Raw genomic sequence first — 22641 nt, 5'->3', positions numbered from 1 at the left:
GGTCATGATCTCAGGGTCCTGAGATCAAGTCCCGTGTTGGGCTCCGTGCTCAGCATAGAGTCTGCTTGAGCTTCTCTCCTTTTCCCTCTGCCCCTCTCCTTGCTCTCTCTCTCTGTAATAAATAAATAAAATCTTAAACAGTATTTTTATCAAGATATAATTTATATGTCTTACAGATCACCCATGTAAAGTATACAATTCAATGGTCTTTAATCTATTTATAGAGTTGTGCAACCATGATCATCACTCTCACTTCTAGAACATTTTCGTCATTCACCCCTCTTCCAAATCTCAAACCTATTTGTCTTCGCTCCCCGTTTCCTGCATACATTCCTCGACCCTGGCAACCACTCACCTCCTTTCTGGCTCTGTGGATTTGCCCAATCTGGACATCTCATAGATGTGAAATCCTGTGGTGTGTGGTCTTTTGTGACTGCTTCACTCACTCGGCATACTGTTTTCAAGGTTCATCTGTGATCTGTGTTCTAACACATATTAGCACCCTGTTCCCTTTTCACAGCTGAATAATACTCTGTTGTATGGATCCATCACATTGTATTCATCCCTACGGCAGTGGATGGACGTATTGGTTATTTCCACGTTTTGGCTTTTTCGAATCAGCATATGAGTTTTCATGTGGGCACGTGTGTTCATCGATCTTGGGTGTTTACCCAGACAGAACTGGGAGTGCTGGGTCACGTGGTGACCTGATGTTTTACCTTCTGAGGACCTGACAGGCTGTTTCCCACAGCGGGTGGACCACTCTGCGTTCTGGGGTTCTCCTCCGCACACCTCCTCACCAGTTCGTGCTATTTGTCTTCTTGAGTGTAGTAATCCTGGAGGGTGTGAGGTGGCATCTTCCTGTTTGTTTAATTTGTATTTCTTCTGTGATGAATAATCTGAGCACCTTCTCATGTGCTTGTTGGCCATTTGTATACCTTGCTTGGTGAAATGTCTTTTCAGATCTTTTGCTCATTTTTAATTGTTTTTTGGAGGGCTCCTTTTATTATTTAGTTATAATAATTCTTTAGGTATAAGCTTCTTCTCAGATATGCAATTTGATGATAATTTGTCCCATTCTTTGGGTTGCCTTTTTTGTTTTGTTTGTAGTGTTGTAGAAGGTATGAAAATTTTACATTTTGATGGAGACCATCTGTTTTTTATTTTGTTACTTATTCTTTCTAGTGTCACATCTAAGAAGGATTTGCCTAACCTGAGGTCCTGACAATTTATGCTTGTGTTTTCTTCTAAGAGTTTTATGCTGTTAACTCTTAAATATTTAGGTGTATGATCCATTTGCATTGTTTTTTAAAAGATTATTTGAGAGAGAGACAGAGAGGGTGAGAGAGAGAACGTAAGTGGGGTGAGGGGCAGCGGGAGAGGGAGAAGCAGACTGCCTGCTGAGCAGGGAGCCTGACATGGGGCTTGATCCCAGGACCCTGGGATCATGACCCGAGCCGAAGGCAGACACTTAATGACTGAGCTACCCAGGTGCCCCAATCTATGTTCATTCTTATGCCAGCGCCACATTGTGGCACTTACTGTTGCTTTGTAGTGGAGTTTTAAAATCAGGAAGGGTGAGTATTCCAACCTAGTTTTTTTTCTTTTCTCAACATACTTTGGCTATTCTGGATCCCTTTAATTTTTATATGAATTTTAGGATCAGCTTATCAGCTTCTGCAAAGAAGCCAGCTGGGATTTGGTAGGGATTGTGTTGAGTCTGTAGCTCATTTTGGTAAGTATTGCCATCTTAACAATCTGAGGTCCTCTGGCCCATGAGCATAAGATGCTTTTCCACTTATTAGGTCTTTTTATTTCTTTCAGAAATGTTTTCTGGTTTTCAGATGATAAATTTTCCACTTTTTTTGGTTAGATTTATGCCTAAAACTTTAATTCTTTTTAGTAATATTGTAAATGAACTTAGTTTCTTAATTTCATTTTCAAATAGTTCATTCTTAGTGTGTAGAGATACAGTTCATTTTTTGTATATTGATCATATATTCTATGATCTTGCTGATCATGTTTGTTCTAATTTTTCAGTGGATTCTTTAGGATTTTCTACATACAAGATTATGTCATCTACAAATAGCGAAAATTTTATTTCTTTCTCTCCAACCTGGATGCTTTTATTTCATTGCCTTGCTTACTTGCCCTGCCTGGAACCTCCAGCACAATGTTGAGTAGAAGTGGCAAGAAAGGACATCCGTGTCTTGCTCCTGCTCTGAGGGGGAAATGTCTAGTCTTTCAACGTTGCCTATAATGGCAGCTGTGGGTGTCTTGTAGATGCCGATGATCAGGTTGGGGAAAGTCCCTTGTGTTGTTAGTTTGTTGAGCATTTTATCATGAAGCAGTGCTGGATTTTGCCAAGTGCTTTTTCTACGTCTGTTGAGATGCTCAACTCCCTTTTGCCCTTTATTCTGTGAATATGGGGCATTGCATTCATTGATTTTTGGATGTCATACCAACTTTTCATTCTTGGGATCAATCCCACTTGGGCTTTAAGCACATTTACATTGTTGTGCAACATCCCTTCCATCTGTTTCCAGAACTTTCCATCTTCCCAAACTGAAACTCTGTCCCATTGAACACTAACTCCCTTCCCCCAGCCTCGGCACCCACCATCCTGCTCTCTGTCTCTGTGAGTTTGACTCCTCTAGGGACCTGGAATCCTGCAATATTTGGCCTTTTGTGTCTGGCTTATTTTGCAATGGAATCCTGCAATATTTGTCCTTTTGTGTCTGACTTATTTCGCCCAGCATCGTGTTCTCCAGGTCCATCTGTGTTGTGGCAGGTGTCAGAATGCCCTTCCTTTTTTAAGGCTGAGTAATACTCCATTGTGTGGACAGACTGTGTCTTGTTTATCCGTTTCTCTGTGGACAGACACACGGGTGCTTTTGCCTTTTGGCTCTTGTGAATATCGTTGCTGTGAACACGGGTGTGCAAGTTCCTGTTCAAGTTCCTGCTTTCAAAAAGCACGTTTTACTCAGGGAAATACAAATCAAAACCACAGTGAGATACCACCTCACACCGGTCAGAATGGCTAAAATGAACCAGTTGGGAAATGACAGATGTTGGCGGGGATGTGGAGAAAGGGGAACCCTCTTACATCGTTGGTGGGAATGCAAGCTGGTGCAGCCACTCCGGAAAACAGTATGGAGGTTCAAAAAGTTGCAAATAGAGCTACCTTATAACCCAGCAATTGCCTACTGGGTATTTACCCCAAAGATACAAATGTAGTGATCCGAAGGGGCACCTGCACCCTAATGTTCATAGCAGCAATGCCCGCAATAGCCAAACTATGGAAAGAGTCCAGATGTCCATTGACAGATGAGTGAATAAAGAAGATGTGGGATATATCTGCAACGGAATATTATGCAGCCATCAAAAAAGGAAATCTTGCCATTTGCAACGATGTGGATGGAACTAGAGGGTATTATGCTAAGCGAAATAAGTCAATCAGAGAAAGATAATTATCATATGATCTCTTCTGTGAAATTTAAGAGACAAAACAGAGGATCATAGGGGAAGGGAGGGAAAAACAAAACAAGACGCAATCAGAGAGAGAGAGAGACAAACCGTAAAAGATTCTTAATCTCGGGAAACAAACTGAGGGTTGCTGGAGGGGAGGTGGGTGGGGGATGGGGTAACTGGGTGATGGGCATTAAGGAGGGCACGTGATGTAAGGAGCACTGGGTGTGATATGCAACCGATGAATCACTGAACTCTATCTCTGAAACTAGTAACACACCGTATGTCAATTCATTGAATTTAAATAAATGAAAATTTTTCAAAAGCACGTTTTAAAGCAAAGACCAATGCAAGGCCCACCTGGTCTTGGGATTCCAAAGCTGAGACTGTCCTGCCCACTTGCCTCACCCAGCAGAAAGAGGCCCACCTTTCTGCTCAGGTCTGGGGACAAAGAAGGGGTGACCCCATATGTTGGAGAAGCTGTGGCGTATGACTCTTCTCCTTGCCAGTGTTCCCATTCCCCCAGGAGGACACGTGCTGCTTCTTGGGAACCTGGTGTCTCCCCTGTGTGGGTTCAGCCCAGGTTTAGGGCGGGACCGGGGATGGTGCTGTGTCAGAGGGAGAAGGAGAGGAGAATGTCTTCTGCAGATTGTAGCTCATTAACTAATCGGGTGCTTTCTGATTGATTGCCTCATGACCTGAAACGTGGGCTGGTTGAGCAATGTGCTGTTTACCCATCTGATGAGCCGCCAGTGTTGGGGCGTGTTTGCTGGTCCGGTGGGACTTGGGGTGGCCGTGCGGGGCGGGGGCAGGCGGGCAAGGGCACGCCTGCTCCCTGGAAGCTTTGTCTCGGTGGCATTGTGATTAATAGCTACTTAGAAAACTCTCCTGTGTCCTCACGTAGCTCTAGTTTGTGCATTTTTGCCGCCGTGTAGTATTTCGTGGAATGCCGAGCCCGGTGACTCTGAGGCTGTTTTCTGTTTCTCTTTCAGCTTATGCTGCAGGGAACGTCCTCGTCCAGGGCAGCTCTTCCCAGGGTCTGCAGCCTGGGGGGCAGGGGTCCCGCTTTCACGGATATCCCCCGGATTGCTCTCCAGGGGGGCTGTGCCAAGCTGTAGTCCCACCCTTGTGGTGTGAGAGCTTGCTGCCTTCTGCTTGGCCAGACCCGATGGGCGGGACTGGACATTCTGTCCCTTTGCATTTCCTTGGATCCACTGGGTATCTCCCAGCTCATGGGCCACTCAGCTTTCCGGTCCTGAATTTCCCGAATTCCATTTTCTTTACCTTGGGTCGTTTGTCTGTTTTTTGCTGATTTGAATATCAAAGAATATACACTCTTTGTATATTCTGGATACACCTTCCATCTGGTTTGGCTTGTGTTTTCACTTAGCTTGCGGCGTATAGGCTGCGGTGTGGAGAGGCTTTACACTTGGATGCGGTCTGAGTCCCATCTTCCTGTGTGCATTCTCTCCTCCGGGTCACCCACCTCCTGTGCTCTCTTCTACCATCGCCATGTTTTGCTTTTCATTTGTTTTTCTTGTTCTGATCCCATCTGTCTCTTTCCCCACAGAGTGATCCGCCCCAGCCCCCGATGGCGTTGTCCACCGTCCCCAGTCGTGGGCGCAGCTCCCAAGCTTGTATGGGGCCTGGTTTCGGGCTCACTCTTCACTTATGTTGGTGTCTTGATCCCGGCTCTAGGGTGCATACTGTGTGGTCACAGTTGCTTTCAAAGCAGCTTTTTTTTTTTTTTTTTTTAAGATTTTATTTATTTGCCAGAGAGGGAGAGAGAGAAAGAGAGATAGCAAGCAAGAGAGAGCATGAGCAGGCGGGGAGAGGGAGAAGCAAGCTTCCCGCTGAGCAGGGAGCCCGATGCGGGGCTCGATCCCAGGACCCTGGGATCATGACCTGAGCCGAAGGCAGACGCTTAACGACTGAGCCACCCAGGCGCCCCTTTTTCTTTGATTTTAGAAACGTGGCCACCCTTTAAAATGACATTTGGTGCTCGAGTTACATGGTTGTTGGACAGTAGTGGTTTGTAGCGTTCCTTAATGGGGGTGAAATCATCTTCCTTGTGTCTTGTCCCCTGCCCCCCCAGGCCCTCCCGCCTTTTCCCACTCACGCCCCGTCTTGTTCTCAGATAGAGCCCCCTTTCCTGTAGGTGAGCTTCCTGTGATTTAGCGGCCAGGAGTCTTCACTGGGGCTGAGGAGGGGGAGGTGTGAGGCCCTCCACCCCTGCAGCCTCTACTCCAGGATGGGACTCAACGCCCCTCCTGGCCCCAAGAGGGCAGGGGGTCGGGAGCGTTGGTGTCCAGAGGCTCGGGAGGCTGGAAATGCTGGGCCTCGGGAAGGCCAAGAGTCCTGGCCGGGGTCCTAGGGGGTCTCATGGTGGGCCCCAGGCCCCTGGGGCCCAGCGGCTTGCCCCTGCCCCTGGCCCGAGACTCTCCGCGTAGACAAAACAAGTGAAAGAGTTTCGGGGTTTACTCTCCTAAAGAATTAGGTTCTTACTTGAAGTCTGGGAATAGTATTTAACACTCATTCCTGGCTCTAGACGTTCAGACAGCTTTCTGCCCCGTGCTGGGGTGCCCATGCTGGGGTGCCCATGCTGGGGTGTCCTCACTGCCCCGAGACTGTTGGGGTTACGTGGCCACCTGAAATCTGCAGGACTCCCCGGGCCCAGCTGCGCGGTCAGTGGCCCAGGGAGGGCTTAGTGCTTTGCCCGGAGAAAGGAAATGCCTCAGAGCTAATGGACCATCTGTCCGGATATGTGATGGCCCACATTTTAAGACAAAAATGATTTCTTTACAAGGCTTACTTGCTTAATTACATCATAATAAATAAAGTCTTATTAAGTATTTCTATGAACAGCGCCGTCACATAGCATAAACCATATCTTTGTAGTGGCTTGACTAAACATTTTTATTTTTTGCTGTGCATTATGTCCCCAGGACTCATTTATCATATACGTGGAAGTTTGTACCTCTGGACCCCCTTCCCCCACTTTGCCCACCACCCACCCCCTGCTCCTGGCAACTGTCAGTCTGCTGTCTGTGTCAGTGAGTTAAGTTTGGTTTTTTATTTAGATCCCACAGGTGAGTGAGATCATACGGTATTTGTCTTTCTCTGTCTGGCTTTCTCTGTCCCTCCCTGCTGGCCCTGGGGCCCCCTGAGCTCTGTCACCCGTGTGCGCTGGTAGAGGTGACAGGTGGCAGTCTCTCTGTCACAGGGAGGGTCCCGTGGGGGTTCCCAGTGGGGCAGACTTTCCATCGTCCATCCCCCTGGAGCTCCGAACGGTGGGCTGGGGGGTGGTAGACTGTGTGGGCCTTCTCCGCCCTCACGTGGATTTTCCGGACACGGATGTGCTTTTTTCAGTCTAGATTTTAACCGGCCATCTTTTGCTGAAGCTGGAGAAGAGGGGGCCTAGGAGGAGAGGGGATATTCATTAAGTTAGTAATTCGATAGAGAGTCCTTTCTAGGAAGCCTGCAGTATGGTGGGGTAGGGCCTCTGCTGTTGGACTAACCTGGGTGAAATCCACTTTGCCACATGCTGCCTGTGCGTCACCGGTGACTGTGGTGTTGCTTGATCCTTAACTGCTGTGATCCCCCAGTTTCCTGATCTGGAGAATAGAGATAGCAACTCCCACCGAGTAAGTAACGATTAAATCGAGGGCTGTGTCAGCTAACTAACCTTTGCTGCATAACCAACCCCTGTAAACCTTGGGGTAAAACTGTATTTCAGGACCTCATGGTAAATATTTGACACTTGCATGCCATTCATTCTCTCTACAACTTTGCTGTTGTAGCGAAAAAGCAGTCAAAGGCAATGTGTAAATGAATGTACACATCTGTGCTCCAATAAAACTTTTATTTACAAAAACAAGCTGAGGGCTGGGTTTGGCCCACGAGCAGTGGGCCCCTGATTTATTTATCTCATGAGTGTGCGAGTTGATGATTTGAGCAGGGCTCAGCTGGACCGTTCTTGGGATCTGCTGAGTCCACCTGTGTTCAGGTGGTGGGCAGGTCTCACTCCGTGTCTGGGGGTCGACTGGCTGTTGATCTGTCTCATCACCTGGCAGCCTAGCCCGGCTCGGTCTCCCGTTGGTCTCGGGGTTCCCAGGGGCAGCGGGAGAGAGCCAGCTGCTGAGTCCTCCTCCTGCATCGCATTTCTGTTGTGCTTTGCTCTTCCGATTTGGCCAAAGTTAGCAGAATGACCCAAGTCCCGGGTCCTTGGGAGAGGACTCTGCTGGATGGAAGGTCCAGGGAGGAGGAGCGGATTAGCCGAGAGGGAACCCTGGGGCGGGTTTGTTAGCCTGTTTGAGCTGTCCCTCCCAGCTGCTCCATCATTCTTGTCCTCGGATCACAGAAGGCTCGCGCACACCCCGCAGCGCTGCCAGGTTGGGTTTCGGGCTTTGGTCACGGTGCAGGCGCGATTAATATTTTAACATGGCTCCTGAATAATTGTACACGGTAACCGTGAGTAAGCCGACGTGACCTGGCCTATCGTGTGGTGACTGAGCACAGGAGGCACAGGAGATTTAAGAGCATTCTGTGGATGTGGTGGGGGCCCCACCATGCATGTGTGCCCCCCCGGCCCACGGTCACCTTCCTGCCCCATCGTGCTTTTCGGATTTCCCTTGGAGGGAGATGAGGAGGCAGGGCAGGAAGAGGCAGAAGGGGCATTCAGGGGACCTCGCTCAGGTCCTGTCTGTGACCCCAGGCCTCGGTTTCCTTATCAGAGGAGGAGGCAATCAGATAAAGCCACATTTTTGCCTGCTGGGCTTCGGCCCCATGTAGACTACGGGGAGGTGGTGTCCGTCCGCACCCTGGCGATCTGCCGCGGGTGGTGTGAAGTCACCTTCGGAGGCCAGCTGGGGTGGAGGCTGAAGGTGGGAGATTTCCTCCGCCGTCCTCACCCTGGAAACGTGGGCACGCGCCCGCCCGCTGTCCCAAAGCCGCGTCCCCTCCCCCGGGCCCCGGCAGCCACCGGTCGGCTTTCCGCCTGTGTGGCTGTGCCTGTTCTGGACATTCGTGTCCGCGGCTTGTGTGACATGAGATCGTTTGTCTGGCTTCTCCGGTGGCAGCAGGTTGGCGAGCCTCACCTGCCGCAGCGTGCGCCCGGGCCCCCTTCCTTTTTAGGGCCGCGTCCCTTTGCGTTGCACTGCTGGCCCGCATCTTGCGGCCCATTCATCTGTTGACGGACCTTTGGTTGCTTCGGCCTCGTGGCTGCCATGGTCGCGCCGCTGTGAGCCTGCAGACACAGGCTTTTGTTTTAGCACCTGGCTTTCACATGGGGACCCTCAAACTCCCCGCTCCAGAAGGAGGTGCCGTGTGTGGCTCTCCCAGCTGCTTTTTGAGACACCAGGAGGGCGTTGACATGTCCCTGTTTTGTGGGGGCTCCGTGTGGGGCCCTGGGCTCCCTCATCTAATCCCACCACTCCTGGGATGGCATCGTTATTTGTTGCCGTTCTAGAATCAGCGGGAGTACGGGCAGCCGGCGGGCTGTGCAATCAGGCAGATCGACTCCGGAAACCGTGACCCTACTGTGCCTTCTAGAAGAGGCCCCCAGGGCTGGGCCAGGCTGGGTCTGTCTGGGGTGCACGGCCGGTGTCGACTTCCTGGGGCCTGGGCCGGCCCCCGGCTCCCACCCCTGGCCCGGGACGTGGGGGCCGCTCGCTCCTGTGAAACGCTGCACAATTATGCTCTCCATCTCCCTGGAAATGATGAGCACTTCTAAAAATAAAGGCAGACGGCAGAAGGCTAACATTTTTAAATAGTTCAACAGTAATTTACTTATTCTCTGTGGGGCCCAGGGAGGATCATCGGAAATGGATGCTTTTAAAATTTCCTAGAACCCGGTCTCAGTGCTTCCATGTTTCTGGCAATGTATTGGGATGTATTTCGTAGACCATACAATTCCCACTTTAAGTGTCCGACGCAGTGTTCCTTTTATATTCACAGGATTGTGCAGCCATCACCACGATCAATTTTGGAACATTTTCACCCCCCTCAAAACAAACCCTGTGCCCATTAGCCGCTGCTCCCCATTCGCATGCCCCTCGTCCCCCCGCCCTTGTAGCACAGGGTCATTTCTGACTCACTGCTGGTTTTGCCGGACAGCATGTGCTCACGCATGCTGCCGCATGTGCCCGAGCTTCCTGCCTTCTCGCGGCTGAGCGGCGTTCCGGTGCGTGCCTGGACCACACTTTATGGATCCATTCATCAGTTGGTGGACATTTGTGCTACTTCCACTTTTTGCTTATTATAAATAGTGCTGCGGTGAACACTGGTGTGGACGTGTGGTTTTGGTTGGGTTTAGGCATAGCCCGGGAGTGGAATTTCGTGTCCTGGGTCACACGGTAACTCTCTTTAACTGCTTTTTGTTTTGTTTTCCACGTGTGCTTTTAAAAATAATAAACCTTTTCCATGTTAAATCATTGCAGTTGTGAGAAATAACACAGAGATAGTTAATCCCCCATAACCCCCTGTACCTTTTACCCAGTTTATCCCCAGCAGCAAAATCCTGCACAACCGCACTGCCTTCTTATGACCGGGGCGCTGGCAACGATGCGGCAGAGATACAAGTATTTCCATCAGCACCGGGAGCATCCCTTGTGCTGCTCTTTCTTAGCCACAGACTGCCCCCTGCCCCCTGCCCCCAGCTCCCCGCCCAGGCGGGCCGCTGATCTGCTCTGCATCTCTGTCATTTTGTCATTGCGACAGTTGTGCAAAGTGGAATCCCACAGCACACAGGATTGGCTTTCGGGATTGGCTTTCCTCCCTGGGCGTAGCTGCAGAGGTTGCTGTGTGTGTCCACGTGCCTCCGTGGCACGTACGCATCAGCGTGTGTAACCGCTCAGCCTTTGAGGGGCATCTGGGTTATTGGCAGTTTCTGGCTGTTGTGAATAAAACTGCTGCAAACGTTAGTGTGTAAGGTTTTTGGTTGAACACACACCCTCATTTCTCTAGGACAAATGCCCTGAGTGCAAACTCTCTGGGTCATATGATTGTTGCACGGTTAGAGTCTTAAGAAATTGACATATTTTCCCCGAAAGCTTGCATTGTTCAACATCCGCACCAGCAGTCCAGTTTCTGCATTCTCACACCATCGTTTGATGTTAGGTTAGCCATTTGGACAGGTGCGTAGTGACGTCTTGCTGCTTTGATGCACATTCTGTTAGTGGTGACGGGGTTGAGCGTCTTTCCCTTGGCAATCCGCCGTCTGGCTGTCATCCTTCGTGAAGTGTCTCTTCCCGTCTTCTATTCATGCTTTAACTGAGCTGTTAAGTTTTGGGAGTTCTTTTCACTATAGCTTCTAGTCCTTTGTCAGCTACGTGGTTGGCGGGCATTTTCTCCTGGTCTGTGATTTGTATTTTCATCCCTCGTAACAAGTCTTTCAGGGACAAGAGACTTGTCCAGTTTATCCATTTTTTCTGTGTGTGGCTTGTGCTTCTGACATCCAGTCTGAGAACTGGTTGCCTCGTCCTAGACCCCGAAGATTTTCCTCCTATGAGAAAATGTTGTTTTTCTGAAATTTTGATAGTACACATTTTACACTTACGTCTCTGATCCATTTTGGGTTATGGTCATTATTTTGCCTGTTGATGTCCAGTTGCTTCACCACTATTTGTGCAAAGGTTGTCCTTCCTCCACTGAATTGCTTCTAGACCTTTGTCCAGAATCAGCTGGGCTGTTTGTGCATCTGTTTCTGGGCTCTCCGTTGAGGTCTGTTGATCTGCGTGCCCATTCCTGCACCAGGACCACATAGCCTGATCACTGTCACTGCATAGTAAGTCTTGAAATTAGGCAGACGACTCCTCTCACTTTATTCCTTTTCAAGTTTGTTTTAGTTATTCTCATTCCTTTGCCTTTCCATATGTTTTAGAATAATACTGCCTATATCTACAAAAAACTTGCTGAGTTTTTGTTTGAAATGCATTCTACCTGTTTGTCGATTTGGGAAGAGTGACATCTTGACTATGTTGAATTATCCAATCCATGAATGTGGTATGTCTCTTCTTTAGATCTTCTCTGATTTCTTTCCCCAGTGTTGTGTAGATTTCAGCAGACAAGCCTTATGCATGTTTTGTTAGATTTACACCTCAGTATTTCATTAGTTTTGTGCAATTGTAGATGGTGTTGTATTTTAAATTTTGGTGTTAATGGCCAGCATATGGAAATACTGTTGACATTTATATGTTGACTTAAATCTTGGGACTTCATTCAACTCACTTATTGTTTTTCTTAGTAGGTTCCTTGGGATTTTCTACAATCATGTCATCTGAAAATGGGGACAGTTTTGTTTCTTTTTCCTAGTCTGTTTGCTTTTTATTTCCTTTTCTTGCCTTACTGCATTTGATAGAACATCTGCCACTAAGTTCAATGAGGGTAATGAAAGCAGACTTCTTAGCTTTTGCAGATGGCACTTTATCAAGTTGGGGAAGTTCCCCTCCTTCTATCTTGGGGAGAGTTTTTGTCATAGATATGAGGTTGAATTTTGTCATATGCTCATTTTACATTGATTGATATGATTGTGTGTTTTTCTTCTTTAGCCTGTTGAAATAGTGTATTACATAGATTGATTTTTTAAAAATATGTATTTATTTTAGAGAGAGAGAGTGTATGTGCATGAGTTGGGGGAGGGGCAGAGGGAGAGAATCCTCAAGCAGATTCCCTGCTGAGTGTGGAGCCCGATGCAGGGCTCGTTCTTAGGACCCTGAGATCATGACCTGAGCTGAAATCTAGTGTTGGATGCTCAACTGACCAAGCTATCCAGGCACCCCATATTGATTCTTTAAAAAAAAAAATATTGAGCCAGCCTTGCATTCCTGGAATAAACCCCAACTGGTCATGATATATAATTCTTTTCATATATTGCTAAATTTTGTTTGATAAAATTTTGTTTAAGATTTTTACATCTATATTCATAAGGGATATTAACTTATGGTTTTCTTTTGTATTCTCTTTATATGGTTTTAGTATCAGGGTAATACTTGTTCCCTAAAATATATTGGGAAGTATTTCCTCCTATTCTGTTTTCTTCAAGAGAGTATGTAGAATTGGTATTAGTTCTTGTTTAAACATTCACAGAATTCTCCAGTGAAACCATTTAGAGGTTTATTTTTTATTCCAAAATGGGGAGCTTTAAAATTATGGATTCAATTTTCTTAATACTTATAAGTGCTATTCAAATTACCTATTTCGTTTTGGATGAGTTGAGAGAGTTTGTATTTCATAGTACTCCTTTACTATCTTCTTGATAATAAACACTCCTCCAGTGTCAGTAATGGTATCTTCATTTCATTTCTGGTATTGGTAATTCGTGTCTCTGTTCTTTTCTTTGTCAGTCTTGCTAGATTTTTGTCAATTTTATGGACTTTTTATTAAGAACCAGCTCATTGTTTCATTGTTCTTTTCTATTTTTCTGTTTTCAGTTTTCTCCACTCTTATGATTATTATATCCTTCCTTTTGCTTGCTTTGGATTTATTTTCCTTTCCTTTTGCTCACTTCTTGAGATAGGAACTTAGACTTTGATTTGAGATTATTCCTTTTTTTCTGATGTATGCATTTAGTGCTCTAAATATTTGTCTTATCAGTGCTTTAGCTGTGTCCCACAAAGTTTGGTATGCTTTACTTTTTTTGTTTTCATTCAGTTCCATGTATTTACAAAATTTTCCTTTTAAATTCTTTCTTTAATGCATGAATTATTTAGAAGTGTGCTTATATTTATATTTAAACTATTTGGAGATTTCTGTCACCTTTCAGTTATGGATTTCTAATTTGAATCAGTTGTGGTCAGAGAACACATTATGTATGATTTCACTTTTAAATGTGTTGAGGTTGTCTAGTGTCCCTGGGCATGGTCTGTCTTGCTATATGTTCCATGAGCACTTTGGAAAGAGTGTATATTCTGCTGTTATTGAGTGGACGGTTCTAGGAATATCACTTAGAATCTGTTGGTTGAGCTCTTCCACATCCTTGCTGACTTTTCTGTCTAGTTATCTATCAGTTGTTGAGATGCGGGTGTTGAAATGTGCAGCTGTAATTGTGGATTTGTCTCTTTTTCCTTTCAGTTCTATCCATTTATGCTTTACACATTTTCCTCCTCTGTTGTTTGGTGCATATACATTTAAGGTTGCTATTCTTCCTGGTGGATTGACGTTTTGTCACTATATAATGTTCCTCTCTGTGGTAGTTTTCTTTGTTCTGAAGTCTACTTTATCTAATGTCAATATAGCCATGCCTACCTTCCTGTGGTTAATGTTTACATATCTTTTTTCATCCTGACTATGTATCTGTTTGAAGTGAATTTTTGTAGACCTAACATAATTGGGTCTTTTAAAATCTCTTTAGTCCATTTGGCCTATTTCTGTCATTTAAATGGTATATTTTGACCGTTTAGCTTTAATGTAATTATTGATGTGTTAAGGCTTAATGTCTGTCATTTTGTTTTTTGTTTTATGTTCTCTCTGTTTTTCATATCCGTTACCTTTTTTCTGCCTTTTTTGTGGGTCATTTGAATATTTTTAGAATTCCACTTGGATTACCTGTAATTATTTTTGAGCTTTCCATAGCTTTCTAAGTGATTGCTCTAGACATTATATTCTGTACATGTATCTGCTGTGATACCAGTTTGAGTGAAATATACAAACCTTACTTTCTTTTATGTCTCTTTACCCTCCCCCACTTACAACCTAACTGTCTTAAATGTTTTCTCTGCATACATTTAGAACCAAATCTGATTGCATTGTAATTTTTGCTTCAACTGTTAACCGTAATTTAGAAAACTTAAGAAGAGAAAAAAGCCTATTGTATTTATTCATATTTTTGCTTAATGTGTTCTTTTTTCCTTCCCAGTGTTCTAAGATTCCTTCTTTTATTGTTTCCTTTCTGTTTAAAGAGCTTTCTTTAGGCATTCTTTTAGGATAGGTCTACTGATGGCAAATTCTCTTGGTTTCCTTTAATCTAAGAATATCTAGATTTTCTGTTTATTCTTACAGGATATTTTTGCTGGATATAGAATTCTAGACTGATCGTTCTTTTCTTTCATTACTCCGAATATATTGTGTTTGGCCTCCATAGTTTCTAATGAGAAATACACTATTATTCCAGTTATTTCTCCACTATACATAAGGTATCATTTTTCTCTGCCCGCTTTCAAGATTTTTCTTTGTTATTTGTTTTCAGAAGTTTAATTATGATGCATCTTTTTTTTTTTTAAAGATTTTATCTATTTACTTGTCAGAGAGAAAGCGCGCACAAACAGGGGCAGCGGCAGGCAGAGGGAGAGGGAGAAGCAGGCTCCCCGCCGAGCTGGGGGCCCAATGCGGGACTCGATCCCAGGACCCTGGAATCATGACCTGAGCTGAAGGCAGCCGCTTAACCAACTGAGCCACCCAGGCGTCCTGAATTATGATGCATCTTGGTGTGAATTTCCTTGGGTTTATTCAGTTTGGGATTTGATAAACTTTCTTGAATCTGTAGGCTTATGTCTTTTCCCAAATTTGGGATGCCTTCAATTGTTATATTTTTGAGTACTTTTTCAGATCCCTCTCCCCCTTCTCTTTTTCTGGGACTCTGATGAAGTTATAGGCTCACTGGTCCCTGAGGCTCTGTTTATTTTTAATTTTTCATCTGTTTTCTCTCTTGTGCAAGTTTAGGTAATATCTGTTGGTCTGTCTTCCAGTTCACGGGTTGTTTCCGTCCCCTCCCTGCTGTCGAGCCCGTGCACTGAGCTGCTTGTTTGAATTACTACATTTTTCACTCCTAACATTTCTACCTGGTTCTTATTTGTCTCTACTTCTTTGCTGAGATTTGATGTTGTTGGGTTTTTTTTATGAAACTTTGTTTTTCATCTGTTTTCAGCATGTTCGTAATTGCTTATTGAAGTTTTCTTATTGTGACTTTTTATTTAAACTCTTTGTTGGTAATTCTAACATCTCTGTCACCTCATTTTCAGCAGCCATTGGTTGTCCTTGTCCTATTTGAGATCTTCCTGGTTCTTGGGATGATGAATGATTTTCAGTGGAAATGTGTACATTTTCATATGATGATGTGTGACTGTGGGTCTTCCTAAGCCTCTGCTTCCGCTGACATTCTCTCATGGCTCTCACAGGGGAGGAGGGGTGCTGCCCCGTCACTGACAGGTGGATGCAGAAGTCTCATTCTCCAGTTGACCTCTGTCGTTACTCCAGTGGGGAGGCTCCTTGTTGTTGCCGGTGTGGTTGGGGGCTCCTGCTCTCTACATGGTCCCCACCAATACCATGGTGGGGGGGACTCATTTCTGTTGGTGATGGAGAAAGTCCTGACTCTCCATTTGCTCTTTCCTGACACCAGTCCAGTGGGGTGAGGGAGGGGTACCTTGTTACTGCCCAGTGGGTGTGGAAACCCAGGCTCCCCGCATTACCTGCACCAATATAGTGGAATGTGAGGAGGATTTGTTACCACCCGGTGGGGAAGAAAGTCCCAGCTCCTTTTTTTGGCTTATTTGACAGCACCCCACTGGGGGCTTGGGGTGCCTATTACAGCCACACAGGTTAGAAGTCTGGGCACCCCCCTCAGCCTTTGCTGCCGTGGGCCTGGTGGGCGCCAGTTTTTCTGGGGTGTCTGTTGAGTGGTCATTGTCTTAACACATTGTCTCATTAGGCTGCCACTTTCCTGGTCCCTTGGCTAGAGAGAACAGTCATTTGTGGTGGCTTTCTGTCTGCTTCTCCTGGTGTGTGTGGGTTTCTGGCTCTCCAGCTCCACGTCTGGGATGGATGAGGCTAAACCCCACCCCAGAGACCTGACCCGTCGTGCCGCTCCTCAGGGTTCCTGGTCCCTTGCCAGGTTTCCTCCTTCTCTCCCCCTTTCAGAGTCTCATGTTTGTTTTCTGTACAGCATCCCTGTGTTTTAACTGTACTCTGTGGGAGGAATCGGGAAAAGTAGCCTACACCATCTTTCCGGAAGCATAAGTGCAGCCTCTAGTTTTTGGCTCAGAGATATCAGCATCCACTTGGAGTTTTAACATTCTGCCTCTTGACAGCTTCTGTCTGACTGTGTCCTGGTTTTCTTGTCTTTCCCAGCTCTGGAAGCCCCTCCAGTCTCCGCGCCTCGGCTCACCAGAGCACAGACAGCTCCTGTTCTGAGAAGCTTTTCTGTAGGGCCCAGTCAGCCAACACCTCTGGTGAGTTTGAGCATTTCCTCCTCATCCTTTTCACCTGCGAGCCAGTCACCCCTGTCATGGTGTGGTCCACCTCTCACCCCTTCTGCATCGTGGCCAGAGGATGGTCAGTTCCTTGCAGTCGGGCCCCTGGTTTTGTGTTAGGATGGGGAGAGGGTGGATGGGGTTGTCCTCAAGCCTGGGGAAACAAAGCTGCCCCTTGGTCACCAGCTGATGTGACTTCGAGAGGACTTAACGGGACCATAGCTTGAGGCCCCAGTCCTGCCTTTTCCTCTCTGCTCCTTGTTGCCGTGCCCATGCTGGACCCAGCCAGTGCGTCTAAGTAAGGGTCGATGGTGGATGAGGGGGCTTCTCTGAGCATCCCTGCCCCATTTTTGCATGGACCCTGGGGGGGGGGGGTCCCATTTGTGCCTGGGGGCAGGGAACAATGGCAGGAAGCCCATGCTTGGTGTTTCTGCAGAGTCAAGGCATGCCCTGCGCTCATGGCCTAGTGCCCAGCGCCTGTTTCACTGAGCATCTACTGTGTGCCCTGCTGGCGTGGTTTCATGTGCAGCCTGTGGTTAAAAACGGGCATTTGCTGAGTCCTGCCCGCATGTGGATCTTACCTTGACCAGTTGCACAAGGAGAGCGAGGTCATTGCCGTTCTCGGGAGGACGTGGTCACCAGCAGGTACACACCTCACTCACAGCCACGTGGGCACAGAGTAGCTCAGTCCAGCCCGGGCAGAGCACACGTGTCCTGTCTCCTGGCCCTGCACCCGGGGACCATCAAGGGTGGTACGGGAGGCCCAAACCCCTTTGGACAGTGTTTCTCAAACTTCTCTTTTTTAATTGCCCATCCGAGAAGACTTTTTAGACATTTTTTCCTAATTGTCCATTCCAGTGAAATGTTAACACTGCAAAATGCTGTAGATCTGTCTGTGGGCCTGTTCTATGTCTATACCTTTTACTTAAAAACACTAAGATTTGTTTCACCCTCCAAGACCCCAGTGAGAATGTGTGTGTCCTGGGGATATAAATACAGCAGGCAAGAGCCAAGTGACAGAGCCACTGCCCCATCCTGGTCGTGGTCACCGTCAGCTTTGGGAGCACTGCTCCCAGTCCTGCCTGAAACTCCCCTGTTCAGGCCCTTCCGTGCCAGTCCTCTGCGTGCTCTGCGCTGCATCCTGCCCCTCCCCTGGGCAAAGAGGGGTATTCTGGCTGGGCGGGGGGCTGGTGGGGGGCTCCGTGGAGGAACGTGCCAGCCCCAGCTGTATTCTGGTGGGGGGCTCCGTGGAGGGACGTGCCAGCCCCAGCTGTATTCTGGTGGGGGGCTCCGTGGAGGAACGTGCCAGCCCCAGCTGTATTCTGGTGGGGGGCTCCGTGGAGGAACGTGCCAGCCCCAGCTGTCACGGCCGAGTCGGCAGAGCTGGGATTCCCCTTTCTCTGTCTCCAGCCGATGCCCGATGCTGTTCCCTTGTCAGGAACCACCTGGCTTTGAACCCTGGTCTGCGCACTGTACGTGCTCATTCATCATTCTTGCCTTTGGAGACGTCAGTGTCAGGCCAGCCGGGCCGCATTAGTTCAGGACCAGGCTGAACATCCCTGAGGCTTCTTACTTCTGGGTTTTCTTGAGAAAAGGACACTTGGCCGGTTGATTGGACTTCTGGCCTGTCACCATCCCGGGGTCTGTGGTGGTGGGCTACCCTGTGGACGTTTCTCTGCAAGTCCTTTGTCAGGGCTGGGCCTTGAGTCTGTTCTTAGGGAACTTCTGTTGGCTCCCCAGTGGTGGGGAGCACTGGATTTCAGAGGCCCCACCCCTGCAGTGGTGGGGTCGTTGCCACGCAAGGCGAAGAAGGAAGGAGGAAAGAGCCAGTCTGGGCCCCTCGTGAAGGCTGGGGGTGAATCTCCAGTGGTAGTTGGCCTGCTCTAGGGGGTGGCCGTTCATGGAGAGACTAGCCCGAAAAGAGCATCCCAGGGCCTCTCGGCCGGAGGCAGGATGGCTGGAGGCCCTTGTGCTGTGGGTGTAGAGGGCTTTCCCTCGCTGGGACGTTGTGGGCCAGGCAGTGCTGGGTCCTGGGCTGGTGGTGGAGCAGGGGCAGAATTATCGGTCAGGCCGAGGCTCCTCTGGTCTCCTTTTCCTCCCTGCCAGCTGCCCCGTCCTACGTCCTCACGCGCCCCAGTGCTGCCTCATCGGGAAGCCACCGAGGGACCCTGCTCCTCAGTGGCCTCCCGATGTCCTACGGGCCTCCGTTCATCATGTGCGGCCCCCGTGTGGGCGCCTGGCATCCCCCGCGCTCTGGATGCAGCATCGTCTGCGGGGAGATGTTTATCATGTAAATCCGCGTGGATTCTGGGCTTCAGGCTTCAGGCCGCGACCAGCCCTGCTGCCACGCAGGAAGAACAGGACATTACCCTTGAGTGGCAATTCAGTGACTAGCCAGGATGTCACATCACTAGTGGCAGAGGGTTGCACTTCACAGTGACGATTAATTTACTCTCTGTGGCGAATTCTCACAGGTGACCTGAGATGCTAGCTTATGAGTTCAAGGATTTGGTTTGCCTCAAGTGTTCTTTGTTATGGCCTCAAATTATCCTTGCTGCTTGTGGGTGTAATCAGACACCCCCTAGGGATTAATCAGATGGCAGAGAGGGTTTCTGATGCTCTGGGTGATCGTCCTGTGCGGTGAAGGGGGACGGCATACGGGCCTTGTGAGTGCGCGGCTCAGGCCACAACTCCGCCTCCTGCAGCCATGCTCAAGTGTTTGCTCCAGAATCAAGGGCCAGGGCATGTGATTCTGAGTCAGGGCTCGGCAAACCCTGGCTCACATGCCAAATCCTGCCCATCTTCTGCTTTTGTCAGTACTTTATTTTTTTAACGTTGGTAAATTACACGTGGAGTAAAATGTACCGCTTAGCCGTGTTTAAATGCACAGCTCAGGGGCATTAAGTGGATTCACACTATTGTGCAGCCGTCCACACCATCTGTCTCCAGAAGTTTCCATCTTCCCAAACAGAAACTATGTCCCCCTGAGACACGAGGCAGCCCCACCCCCAACCCCGGGGGCCCCTCATCCATTCTCTGTCTCCATGGATCTGGAGACTCTAGGGAACCTCATATGGGTGGAATCCTGCAGTATTTGTCCTTTTGTGTCTGGCTTATTGCACTCAGCATCACGTCCCCAAAGTCTGTCCACGCTGTGGCAGGTGTCAGCGTGTCCCTCTGTTCAGGTGGAGTCACAGTCCAGTGTGTGGACGGACCACGTCTTGTGTATTCACGCATCTGTCTGTGGATACTTGGGTCTCTTTCTTCCACCTTTTCGCTGTTTTGATGAGTGCTACTAGGGAAATGGATGTTCAAATATCCGTTCAGGTCCCTGCTTTCCATTCTTCTGGAGATGCCCCCGGAGGTGGGCTTGCTGGGTCACACGGTTACTCTGCTTGGCTTTAGAGGAGTCGCCAAACTGCTTTCCAGGGCAGCTGCCCCGTTTTACCTTCCCAGGAGCCGTGCACAAGGGCCCCGGTTTCTCCGCATCCTTTTCCAGCACATTTTTTGTCTTTCTGCTCATAGCCATCCTAGTGCATGTGAAGTGGTATCTCACCGCGGTTTAGATTAGCGTTTCCCTGATGGCTAGGGATGCTGAGCATCCCTTCTTGGGTTTATTCTCCATCCCTCTATCTCTGGAGAAATATCCATTCAAGTCCTTTGCCCATTTTCCAATGGGGTTGTTTGATTTCTGTTATTACGTTATAGGAGGTCTTGATATACTACGGATATCAATCGCTTGCCAGACATGTGATTTGCAAATCGTTTCCCCCAGTCTACAGGTTGCCTTTTGTAAATAAAGTTTTATTGTCACACAGCCACGTCTGCTCCCTTGCATGCCACCTTGGGCTGCTTTCACGCTCCAGCAGCGTCCTGGACGTGACAGACCATGTGGTCTGCAGAGCTGAAAATATATCCTAGCTGGCTCTTCACAGAAATGCTTGCCAGCCCCGTTCTACATGATCTGGGCACGTTGAGTGCTGAGAGCTAGCAGTGGGTCTCTGATGGGAGGCTGTGACCAGCTCACTCTCTACAAAACCCAGGGGCACGGGCACACAGCATGGTGGCATCTGGTGGCCTCCTGGTCTGAAGCCCACAGAGTCTTGGTTAAGTTATGTGGCTTGCTTCTGTCTGTGGAGGGTGCTGACCCTGGACGGGGTGCTCCTTCTTGCTGGGGTGCTGTGCAGGGAGGCGTTTAGGCCCAGTATCCACTGGAAGAGCCGGGCTCATGATGCAGGGCTGAGATGGCCGTAAAACAGAGCTGGTTCTAGGCTTTCCTCGCAGTTAGTTCTGCCCAGCGCTCTGTTTGTAACGTACCTCTGCTCACGGGGTCTTTTGCTCTTCATATGACTCTTGGTCATCAAGAGGTCTTGGAGGTCAGGGAGCTCAGGGGCCATGGTGCCCTGTGCGGAGCAGCGCTGTGCTACCTGACTGGGGGGCAGGTAAATGTGCCGGACCCTGCGGCCATGCACCCATCTCGGGGCACCACGGATTCGGTCTAAAAAATTTAAGAAATAGCTTTATTGAGATGTAATTCACCCACCCTGCATTCCCGTTTAAAGAGAAGACCAGTCTAGTTCTTTTTTGTGCATTCACACTGCTCTGTTGTCCTCACCACAATCAACTTTAAAGCGTGTTCATCGCCCTCCCCCCACCCGCAAAAAAACCCCGTGAGCCCGTTAGCGGTCACCTCCCCTCCCCCGCCCCCCGCCCCCAGCCGTCTGCCTTCTCTCTGTGCAGACTTGTCTCTTCCAGACATTTCACCTTCGTGGGGTCGCACACTGTGTGGCCTCTCGTGTCTGGCTGCTTCCACACAGCGTCTTCAGGACTGTCCACGTTGGAGCAGGTGTCAGGGTGTCACTCCTGTTTCTCAGTGATGGATGCACCTCATGCCACGTGTCTGTTCATTGGGGTGGACGTTTGCGCCGTTCCCGCTACAACGTCCGTTACGAGTAAGCCTGCCACGAACGTCCCTGGATGAGCTTCCTGTGGACGTGGGCTTTCGTGTCTTCAGAATGCGCAGCTGGGAAGAATAGCTTTGCCGCATCTCGAGGCAGCTCCGGGTTTAACCTTTCAGGAGCCGCCGGACCATTCCCCCAAGTGGGAGAACCATTTCGCCTTGCAGAAAACTTTGTCCGAGGGCTCCTGCCATCGCAGGTGACCGGCTGTCTTTGATCCTGGCCGTCCTGCTGGGCGCACGGTGCTGTCTGCTCGGGGTCTTGCCGAGTCCATTTTGAATCATCAGCCGTGTGCCCCGTGCGGCGTTGGCCTGGGCGGGGCAGTCTCCCCCCTCCACCCGCCCCGGGTCTGTCAGCACCCCCTACTCCAGAGATGCCAGAACATGAGAAGATACAGAAAATGAAAAACACGATGCAGATGATTTGTTTGAAGAGCTGTTTTCGTGGGAGCTGGCCGGCTCCCGGCCCCCAGAACGGGAAGATCACACCTGCTCAAGACGTGCAGAGGGGCTGCTCAGGTGCCCCCACTGGGCCTTTGCCCCCATTGGTGCCCCATCGTGGGGATGTCCAGATGGAGGCTCTTGCGTTTCAGAGATGCTTTTGGGTCCGATGCCCCGAATGGCCCATGTGATGGTAAAACGGTCCGCGGCAAGGAGCTGGCACGTTCCTTTGCTCGGGTAGCATAGACATCCCTCTTAACAGGAGGATGGGCGCCCTCCTCAGTCCCCAGAGCCCGCCCTGGGAATTAACCTGAGGGAAGAGTGACATGTATTTGCAAACCTAAGGATGTTCAGCTTGGCACAATTTATGATAGTGAAAAACTGGAATAAACTATGATTTCCAGAAAAGGGGAATACAGCAATAAGGGAATCTTGGTGTCGTAATGGGACAAAACCAAAATGTAACTGGAAATGACCGGTTGTGCAGACCGTCCAGCTGCTCGGGAGCACATGATGACCAGCGAGGGCACGGAGCAGAAGCTGTAGTGGGGGGGGGTCTACCCGAGGGAGCAGGAGGGCGGGGGCCGGGCAGCC

General features: G+C 48.8%; 1 protein-coding gene across 1 annotated transcript in view; it reads left to right on the top strand.

Annotated features, from left to right (window-relative positions):
• Positions 1-22641, top strand: part of SHANK2 (SH3 and multiple ankyrin repeat domains 2) — a 504408-nt gene that overhangs the window by 9622 nt on the left and 472145 nt on the right. The window contains 1 exon segment of the mRNA XM_027580403.2: positions 16528-16628. The gene's annotated coding sequence lies outside the window, so the exon portion shown is untranslated.

Source organism: Zalophus californianus, chromosome 11 (genome assembly GCF_009762305.2).
Source record: "Zalophus californianus isolate mZalCal1 chromosome 11, mZalCal1.pri.v2, whole genome shotgun sequence".
In the NCBI taxonomy this organism is placed as follows: Eukaryota; Metazoa; Chordata; class Mammalia; order Carnivora; family Otariidae; genus Zalophus; species Zalophus californianus.
This window is presented reverse-complemented; position numbering and strand designations above follow the sequence as displayed.